The sequence below is a fragment of the Cryptomeria japonica genome, chromosome 1 (assembly GCF_030272615.1).
Source record: "Cryptomeria japonica chromosome 1, Sugi_1.0, whole genome shotgun sequence".
Taxonomy (NCBI): domain Eukaryota; kingdom Viridiplantae; phylum Streptophyta; class Pinopsida; order Cupressales; family Cupressaceae; genus Cryptomeria; species Cryptomeria japonica.
In genome coordinates this window covers 652,376,839-652,387,631 of record NC_081405.1, presented here as the reverse complement: position 1 = coordinate 652,387,631, position 10,793 = coordinate 652,376,839, and positions in this window count along the sequence as shown.

Sequence of the window (10,793 nt, the reverse complement as noted above, 5' to 3'; positions counted from 1 at the left end):
AATATTGTTAACACAAAGTGACAAATCTTTGTCCCGATCCAACTCTGCTACTACTTGATTCTTCTCATCACTGAACTCTTGTTTCCATTGTTCCAACGATACTAACTCACCATTACTATAAAAAGAGGGCACCCTAGGGGTATTCCCATCGTCCAACCTCTGATGCTCTTTCCTTAATTGATTTTCTAGTTCATCATGGGACTTCAAGTGAGCCTCTGCTTCAATTTTCTCACCTAGATTCATCAGACTATTGTCATTCATCAAGCCTTCCAACCGAGACCTGAGCCTTTCATTCTCTTTCATAGCTTTGACTATTCTAGTGTATGTCTTCCAATAGATTTCTGCAACCTGCATCATACTTTTGAATCTATGGTCAACGACCTTGAGAACTAACTTATCCATCTTTTGTTGTTCCTTTTTTAGTTGCCGAGATATCTTTTCGGCCTTGTTCCTCCAATACATAGCATCTGTTAAGGCATCCATGGCATCTCTATCAACACCATATGTCATCCCTGTTTGACTAGTACTTGTATCAATCTGAAGCAATCTTGCTTGCAGCCTCTATTTTTCTTCATCAGTTTTCTCATATAGGCTTTTGTATGCACAATTTTCTCGGACCAGAAACTCTATCTGATCTTGGTTCAGTTTAGCGACATCCAAATTTAGTTTGGCAGTTGTTCTAGGGTCAGTCTTTCCAACCTACTGCACCATCAAATGTCCAAAAGCTTCTTTTGTATCAAACAATATAGGTCTTTTATCTTTGGGATAGATAGCCCATTGTAGAAGAGCCTTATGATCTGGATCATATCCTAATCCTCTAAAGAGTTTATCAATCTCTTTTGGCATCATTTGCCTACTTGGGTCCTGTTTCTTGAGGAATCCATCAAACAACAAGGCAGAGTTCATGTCCCATCCAGAGTATAATAGCACACCAGCTTCCTTAAGTAACTGTCTTCCCTTCTGAGGTGTCATTTCTCTCATCACAAGATCCATCTCCTCTTGTAACTTTTGAAGCTACTGCTCTTCTTCACTATTTCTCATGTTATTCCTAATTTGAGATCCTTTATGTTGATAGAGGAATGTGATGAACTCCTTGGAAGAAATGAAGTCACTATCAGCAATGAAATCCTTATGCTCCAGGAATCTGATGTAAGCCACTTCTCGGACATTCAGTTGTCCTATTGCCAAGTCTATCAGTGTATCCTCTACATAACCAAGGGGTAATCCTCTGCATAACCAAGGGGTAATCCTCTACATAACTAGGGGGATAATCCTCTCGAGGAGTGAATGGAATGATGCCAAATGTGGAAGCAGGAGACATATGAGCCAAAGGCTCTATATTCCTAATAGTATCAATGTAATCCCTAAAAACATGAGGCAGGACTCCCTCAAGTATTTCCAATTCATGCTTCACAAGTTTGTTGGCCAACTCCAAGGGGTCTTCAATCTTTTGTAGCACCTTCTCATCCATTTTCCTTCTATAAAGCTTCCATTTATAAGCTTGCATTGCTTTCTCAAACTTTATTCGCTTCACTCCGGCCTCTTCTCTGCCAATGTTCTTAATGAGGTCATCAAGTAGGTAAGATTTATGCTCTCCAACCTTCAACTTTTGTGATGACTGGGCTATCCTTATGTATCCTTCAGGATCAAAATTGGGCCTTGGATCCCTCATAGCTATGCCATAATAATCCAATTTTGACTGCAGCAGGCCATAACTCTTTGAACTTTTCACAATAAAATCTGAAAATACTAACAACCCAGGTACAATTTATTGTTTTCCATGGCTTGTCAGATGTTCTGTACTCACTATTGATAGTTGCCTCACAATTTCTAGACAAGCCACTCTATTAGGGACTATAAGTGGTAGTAAGTATGGTCTCCCTTCGAACCCGTATACCCTGACTTATGTGCAGTCTGAAAAACAATACCAATCTCCCCAATTGTGTTCAATTGAGGGATCTTTAGCGAAATCTTTTGGTCTTAGGAATCTTTGAACCTCTGGTGCAAGGGCATGATCGCATGGGCATCCCAACAGTCTATATAATGGCTTGACAAAGAACTCCTCAAAATGCCAAGATTGATTATTCACATACCTCTGGTCCCATGAAGAAACCCATAGTTGCACTGGTTTTCTCATTCCAGAATTGTCATATGTCCTAACACATAACTCTTCTGGCCATAACCCTTCATCTTGGCCCACATACAATAGCATATGTATAAGTAAGGAATAATGCTTTAAATGAACATTGATGACATCCCCCTTTAACTTTTCTAACCTAAGATTCAAAACCTCAACCAAATAAGCAGAAAAATCAAAGAAGTGGGGGTCCTTAGACTGCAAATAGGCACAAATGACCATGGCTGCAATATCCATCAAAGGATGGGCTTTTATCCCTAGCACTTGGGAAACACAGTAATAGGTATACTTGAAATATGGATGGAAAGAGTTGACATCATATGGAGCTTTGTCATCCTGACCTAGAGGCACTAAGGACCCTGAATTCCTAGGTCTATGTATAGGGAGTCTCCATGTTTTGTAAATGTGCTCTAGGTTAAAATATTCACTTGTTAAGTTCTTGAGGTCAATCAATTCTTCAAATCCCCAATCCAACTCAAACACGGTGTCAATAACCTCCTTTGTGATTGCAATAATTGGCTCACCCATGTAGTTATATATGGTCCTGGTTTTAGGGTCATAATTATTTGCCAATGCCTTCATGAGCTCCACATTCACAAATAAATTAGCCACAACTAACCTTCCTAAGTTCAATCACCATAAATTGTTGATAGGTTGAGGGGAAACTCTTCTATTGTACCCATATATGAATAATTAATACCCTCGCAACTCTGTCCATATGTCTCCAAGATCCTCAAACCGGTCCTCCAGGCCTTCCTCATCAGCTCTAATCTTCTTGGACCTCAAACTAGATGATGGGCACTGGTCAATTAGGTCCTGGGCCAAAGAATGCCATTCCCTTTTCTATCTTTTAGGTTTTTCTTCTGCAGCGATAGGTTCTTTTCCCTTTCTGGTCTTATTAGTTTTAGATGATGATTCCATTTGAATTTTAAAAAAGAGGTCTATGTGCAAACAACTTACTTGGAATTACTGAGCTTTATATGTGAATTCGCCCAATTCCCACTTTTAGTTCGTCGCCTGTGAATTCCTTAATGTTGTGTCCTTTGATGGTTGATCCACTACTTATGGTGTATTTAATCTGTTAGTAATGGCGCTTTGGACAGTGGTCACTCGGGCACAGGTTTGAATTTAATGGCGATGTGATCTTCCCTGTGATTTGTTTATGATTTTCACAGCAATCAATAATCATTTTGATGAGGATATGTCTTTTGATCATTTGTTTCTTTAGTCCATCAATCTCTTTGTTTCTATCGACAATACTTATTGACAATACTTTTGTTTCGAATATTACTTCGATCAAGTATTTTTCCCTTCATCGAAATACTGTATTCGGTCAGTATGGCTGTCTTCTCATCGAAACATATCTGATATCCATTGGGTCTTATGTCGAAGAAACCTTGGGCTTCGGTGTCCTTCTTTATTTTTCCATCAAAATACTTCTTTCATTGATATCACTATGCCCCGTCAATGAATGAGTCTATTATCTCACCAAAGCTTTTCTTTATTTTCCCTTATCGTTCTTCACCGATAAAGTTACATCGGCAAAACCATGCATATCGAGAACATGCCCTTTAACCTCCTTGAATCCTATATCCTCATTGATATCTTTTATCGATGTAGCTTCCTTTTATCTGATCGATATTATTCTTTTGATGAAAATGCTCCTTTTGGTGGGTCCTTTTTATGTTGCACCGATAGTATCATTTCCTCAAGAACTTTTCCCGTTGATGAAGACCCTCTCTGCTTTCTTCGATATCTTTTGTCGATGAAGTTTAACCTCCTTGAAACCTATATCCTCATCGATATCTTTTATCGATGTAGCTTCTTTTTGTCTGATTGATATTATTCTTTCAATGAAAATGCTCCTTTTGGTGGGTCCTTTTTATGTTGCACCGATAGTATTATTTCCTTGAGAACTTTTCCCGTCAATGAAGATCCTCTCTGATTTCTTTGATATCTTTTATCGATGAAGTTATTATCTTCGGTGAGTCCTTTTGGCGTTTCCTTCCTTCGATGGCTCTTTTATATCAATGATAATTATTTTTTTATTTATAAAAATGATCATCGTCAAAATTACGACGAATACCAAGCTTTCGACCAACAACTTCTTTGACCATCGGCAGAGTCCATTGGATTGTTGAATTTCCGACGGGCATGGCATCATCGACCAATTTGACGCTGAGTCTTTGATGGTGGATTTTGTCAACACTTCGATGAAAATTCATTGAAAATCAGACAAACGGCCATCAAAAATCAGCTCTGAATGTACTAGTGCCTAAAAGGCAAAGGGTGGGGAAAGAAGTGCAGATAGGTGAAACTGTGTATTCTCCATCTCAATCCCCTATCCACATAGGAAATGAACAGGTAGTAGCAGAACAATTCTTGCAATTAGGAAGCCTCAGAGAGATTTCTTACACCTATGAAGAGACACAAGAGGGAATGCCTGAAGAGCCACCTAGTGCCAAGATGAACTTAATTGAAAATGAGTTCAAAGGGAAAGAGTTAGACCTGGTTGTCAAGCAAGCTAGTGAAGAGTTCCTAGCTGACAACAATTTTGTCACAATAGGGGCCTTCATGCAATTTGTATGGAAACAAAACATTGAAAATTTCAAGGCAAGGTGTGAAAAGAGAATGAGTGAGTAGCCTCATAAAGATACAACCTTGGTGGAGGAAGAAGTAAAACAATAAATGATGACTGAATTCAAAGACATCACTCCTGAAGTTGGAAGAGAAATGGTGTCAAAGGCTAGTGTTCTACTCCTCCCTGAATGGGGTATAGAAGATGCCTTGGTACTTGAAGTAGTCAAGAAAGAGACCAAGCTTATGGAGGGAGTGACATTCAACAAAGATAATGTTGTTCTGGTGATGTGGTCCCTAAAGAGAGATGAAAGTAGAAAAAGGAAGGATACCTTAGGACCTAATTTTCTAGGAGGCATGATAGTAAAATGAGTTTAGGATACATGGGTGGTAGAGGCTGCTAGCACAGTCTTAGAAACTGCAAAATTTAGTGTAGCAGTGGTAGAAAAGGAGGCAAAGGAAAAAGCTAATCTCCAATTGAAATTAGAGACAATCTTGAAGGCTTATAATGAGGCCAAAGAAGGAATAGCTAATTGAGATAACATCATTGCTGAATTGAAGCATCAATTCACAGGGTAGTAACATCAAGGTGAGTCCTCTACTCTAATGGTAGCTTCTTCTCCTACAAAACCTCCATCCACTAGTCCTATCATCAAATTTCCCCCTTCTCCTATGCCTTCTGGTTTTCAACCATCTAAGACCATTCAGCATGAATTGGAGACTTGTAACTATTTCTTGGAGAACATTGTGGTTTGTAACAAACTTTTCTTAGAAATGTCTGAAGCTTGTATGCATCCATAATGTTATAAATGGATACCAGGACTAAGAGAAAAGGGATCACAAGAAATTTCGTAAAGAAACTCTGTAGAAATATATATCTGGGTTTTTTCTAGCTATCATAGAGAATACTTTGAATCATGTAAGATTATTTTTCAAAATGAATATAAGGATACAGATCAACACTTTTCTGGCCTCAATCTGTGTTGTCTTTTGGTGTGCATTCATTAATTTGTTGGTTTCATTTGAATAATCTAGGGTTATTTGATTAAACATGGATTGTAAGATATTCATATGGATATGTTTCTAGCTTTTCTCTTCAAGGGAGAGGAATTAAATATGCTTGAAATATCTCTATCAGTAAATCAATTGTTTTCTCATTTTGAATTGGATGAATGGTTTTAGTTTTTAGAGGATAAAACTCATGTATATGTTAGGCATGTATGGGGTTAGCTAAGGCCGAGGTGGTGAAATGTAAGGGATTGTTCAGTTTTGGAATTCTAATTTGATTTGGGTGACTCTATAGCCCGAATAAGGCACTAGTATCCAATTGTGGGATTCTTTTTATCTTTCTTGAAGATCAATACTGAAAATGAACATGAGATTTTCTTTTAATGTTTTAGTTTCATTGAGGTGATGAAATCCATGGGTTTTTAGCACTGGTTTACTATGGATCTCAATCTTAAAGTGTGAAAATATTCACAGAAGGTATACCCACCTGAACTTTGGATAAGTTCAAAGTGTAGAACGTTTTGAAACCTTGTTATATTTTATTGTTGAGTTTTGTTTCCCTGATCTCTTCATATACAAACAAAGTTACTTAATTTATTACAGGAAGGATATAAGGGAAATCAAAATTTGAGAACAATAGGGGGGTGAATCAGTACAGGCAAAAACACTTTTCCTTAAACCAGTTTGACTGAAAACTCTGCATTTGACTAGAAAACAATAACTCTTGTCTAAACAAGATTACTGTCAGTTAAACACACTAAGAATGTGAAAGACATAAACTGGTAACTCTTAAATTTCCACACAATCTAACATCTTATTTCAACTTCACCCATATGTATACACTAGTGATACATCACCATAAATGTAAAGACTTACTGGTTCAACATGCTTTACCACTTGACAGAAAATAACAAAGCATCACATGAAAAAGCATCACACATAACATACATATTTTTTCACGTGGAAACCCAACTGGGAAAAACCACGGTGGGGATGGATACCCACAAGCTGTTATTTGAACCCTTTTCAAGTCCGCTCTTTTAGGAGCCTAGTCTGGTTAGAGACTTTTGTTGGCATTATAATAGACAGTGAGAGATTCTTAGCATTTCAAAGGATATTGAGAAGGTTGTTGATGTTTATGGATATAACTGATTAAGGATATTTACTGTCTTAATATTTTTATTTTGTCATTGATGTCAAGAAATTGATTTTTTCAGTATGATGTTGCCATATCTTAAGAAGTATGTTTTGATGAGTATAAAGAAGTCGGTAAAAGACACAGAAAGAATATGATGAATAAGGGGAGAAATAAGCTATTCAATGGGCAACTATTACCGAGTTAGACAATGATGAGATCATGATGTTTTAGATTGTTTTGATATCTTACATATGTTGTTGTTTGCAAGGTTAATACTATTCTATGTTACTAAGGTTATTGCTATCGGTTAATGAAGGCGGAATGTCTATGGAGTGAAGTTTAGTATTCACCGAGTTGCAACCGAGTAATAACATAATGCATTGAATGAATAAAATCATTATTTAATGGAGGAAGCTGATGAGCTAGATATAATTAAATGATTGGTATGTCATGAATGAAGTTTGTTAAAGAATCTATGGTAAAGGAAAATCAGTAGGAAGATCTATAGCTCAGATTGAACCGCAATACCCTAGCACAAGTTCCAAGAAATGTATGCAAGTTACAAGGCGGGGTAAAACATTTTTCAGATCAAAGGATACATTGAACCTAGTCAATATTGAAGATTTGATGGCTATGATTGATCATGGGAAATGTGATCAAGGAGATTAAGCAATTAGCAGACTGTTTATAAATAGGAAACTATTGATAAACAATGTATGCGGGCAAGTGTAAGAACAAGGATGCTACACAGTATTTATCGAGCACAGAAGCTTGAAGACATGTTTTGAAAAGAGAGTATAGAGCCTAGCAGAGGGACAAGATAAGTCCTATGAATAGATTGTATTGAGCAAATAAGAATCTACTTTAGCATTTTAGATGTGAAGTTGCAGATAGATTTTTATTACTGTTATTTTGTAAAGTGACAGAAAATCTCTTAACCGAGTGGACTTAACAGTCTTATTTGTAAATCCTCTAGCAAGGTGACATTCTGATTGAGTGTTTGAAATCCTTTGACAAGGTCACTTCTAACAAAGTGAAGATCCTAATAGATCTGAGGGAAATCCCTTAACTGGGTCACATCTAGCAATGTGTTTGTAATCTTTAATAGGATTTGCTTTTAACCGAGCATACTCTAGAAGAATATATTTCTTAGTGGGTCTGAAATCTCATAGTGGTTTTTCCCTATTTGGGTTTCCACGTTAAATCTGATGTTATGAGTGTTATGATGTTTATATGCTTTTGATTTTTCATATTTAGTAGTTTTTGTTATATTACTGATGTATAGGTTACCGAGGTTGAATCTGATGTTTTTATGGACGATTAAGTTTGTATGATTCACCCCCCCTTCTCATCTTATCATCTTGGCATCTGTACTAAACATTTAGTATCAAAACTATCAATTGTTATAAGAGCTTTGGACTCCAAAGAAAAAGTTTAAAGGTACTTGAGGCAAAGATCCAAAGATGTATAAAAGGGATGCACCAAAGCTGAACAAGTCAAGTTTCTCTACATGGCAGAAAAGGATGAAGCTACACTTATCAGGAGTTGGAGAATATGTTGTATATTATCTGGAGAATGATTTCATTACACCGAGCACCTATCCATTGACAATGGAAGAGATAAAGGCAAAGCAAGAACATATCCAAGCAATGATTGAAATAACATTTGCATTGACCAACTCAGAGTTTAATGACCTAGAAGGCTGCAATGATGCAAAGGCAATGTGGGATAAGCTCATATCTGTGTATGGTGGAGATGAACATGTTCAAAGAGAAAAAGTGGATAGTCTAAGAGGACAACTTGAATCTATGAGGATGAATGAAGGTGAGAAAATAACCCAATACAGTACAAGACTAAAGGAGATTGTCAATCAAATCAAAGGAGCAGGTGGAACTATTGAAGAAAAGGATATAACAAGTAAGTTGTTAAGAACCCTTCTACCAGCTTATGCAATCCGAGTCTTTGCAATCAATGAATTGAGGTCTGTACCCAATATGCCAGTTTCTTTAGATGCTACTATTGGTAAGCTACATGCTTTTGAGTTAAGTAATTTTGATAACAATGGGTCATCGGTAAATAAAGTAGAATCTGCTTTCAGTTCTTTTCAGCTTGATGAATTTGATGATTACAATGATAGAATGAGTAAATACACTGAAGGAGATCACAGTGGAGCAAGTGAGAGATTTTCAAGAATATGGAAAAAGTACACAAGCTGTATGAGGAAATCAAGAAACAAGAAGAGTTTGAAGCACTATTAGCCAGAAGGCTACCAAGAGGAAAAGGTAAGTATAAGGGAAAGCTAACTTTAAAATGTTTCAATTGTGATAAGATTGGACATATGGCTTCTAACTATCCTGATGGAGAATCTAGTGAAAAGAGAGACTACCGAGATGATAGATAGAAAGATAATCATTATAGAGGACACTGAGATTTCAGAAGAAGAGATAAGAAAACATGCCTAATAGTTGATGAGGAATCTAATGATGATAAATTAGATGAAACTGATATAGAGGAAGTTGTTTATGTGGCTATTAAAGATGGATCAGATGAAGAAAGGTATGAAGAAAAAGCCCTACTATCTCATATAAGTAAAAATGATTCTTGGATCATAGATAATGGATGTTCACATCACATGACAGGTGATAAACACAAGTTTGTTATATTAGAAGACTATGATGGAGGCTATGTAAGATTTGGTAATGATGCACCATGTCTGGTAAGAGGTAAAGGATCTATAACACTTCTTGACAATGCAAAATGCAATGATGTTTATTGGGTTGAAGGTTTGAAATACAATTTGTTGAGTGTAGCACAGCTAAACAACACAGGTTACTGAATAGAATTTCAGAATGGAATTGTCAAAGTTCATGACAAGCATGGAAAGTTAGCTGCTATTGGGACTCAAACAAAAGGTAACACATTTCACCTTGACTCAACTCAGAATAAGTGTTTATATGCATAGATAGATGATACCTGGTTATGGCATAAAAGGTTTTGTCATGTAAATTTTGATAATCTGATCAAAATAAGTAAGAAGCACCAAGTAAGAGGTCTACTGAGTCTTGAGAAACCTGAGAATGCTATGTGTCGAGGATGCCAGCTGGGAAAAATGACAAGATCAAGCTTTACAAGTAAGTCCTACACTTCTAAGGTAATTTTAGATCTTGTGCATACTGATCTTTGTGGTCCTATGAAAGTTCAGAGTTACTATGGTGATAAATATTTCATATTATTTGTGGATGATTACTCAAGGATGATGTCAGTAGTGTTTTTAAAAGAAAAATTAGAAGCCTTTCAAATGTTTAAATGGTACAAGGCAAGAGTTGAAAATGAAACATGAAGACAACTAAAATGTCTTAGATCAGATAGAGGAGGTGAGTTCACATCTGATGAGTTTAACTTATACTGCAATGATCATCATATTAAAAGACAAGTCTCTGCACCAAGAACTCCACAACAAAATAGAATTGCTGAGAGAAGAAACAGATCTATTGTGGATTGTGCAAGAACCCTAATGATTGAAAAGAAAGTGTCACAAACATTTTGGAGAGAAGCAATAAGCACAGTAGTTTACACATTGAACTGAGTACAGCTGAAGAAAGGAACTTTGAAGACACCATATGAAATCTGGTATGACAAGAAACCTAATGTAAGTTATTTTAAAATCTTTGGAAGTAGATGCTATATACACAAGGATGATAGAAATGGCAAGTTTGATCAGAAAAGTGAAGAAGGAACATTTGTTGGTTATTCTTCTAGAAGTAAAGCATTTAAATGTCTAATCAAATCATCTAACAAAATAGTAGAAAGTGAAAATGTGAAAATTGATGAATTTGTAGAAAGAAATGATGAAGGAAATTCCAAGGAACCAGAAGATTATGATGAATTTGTCTATGTTCAACTGACAAGTCTTACCGAGCAGACTGCTGAAAG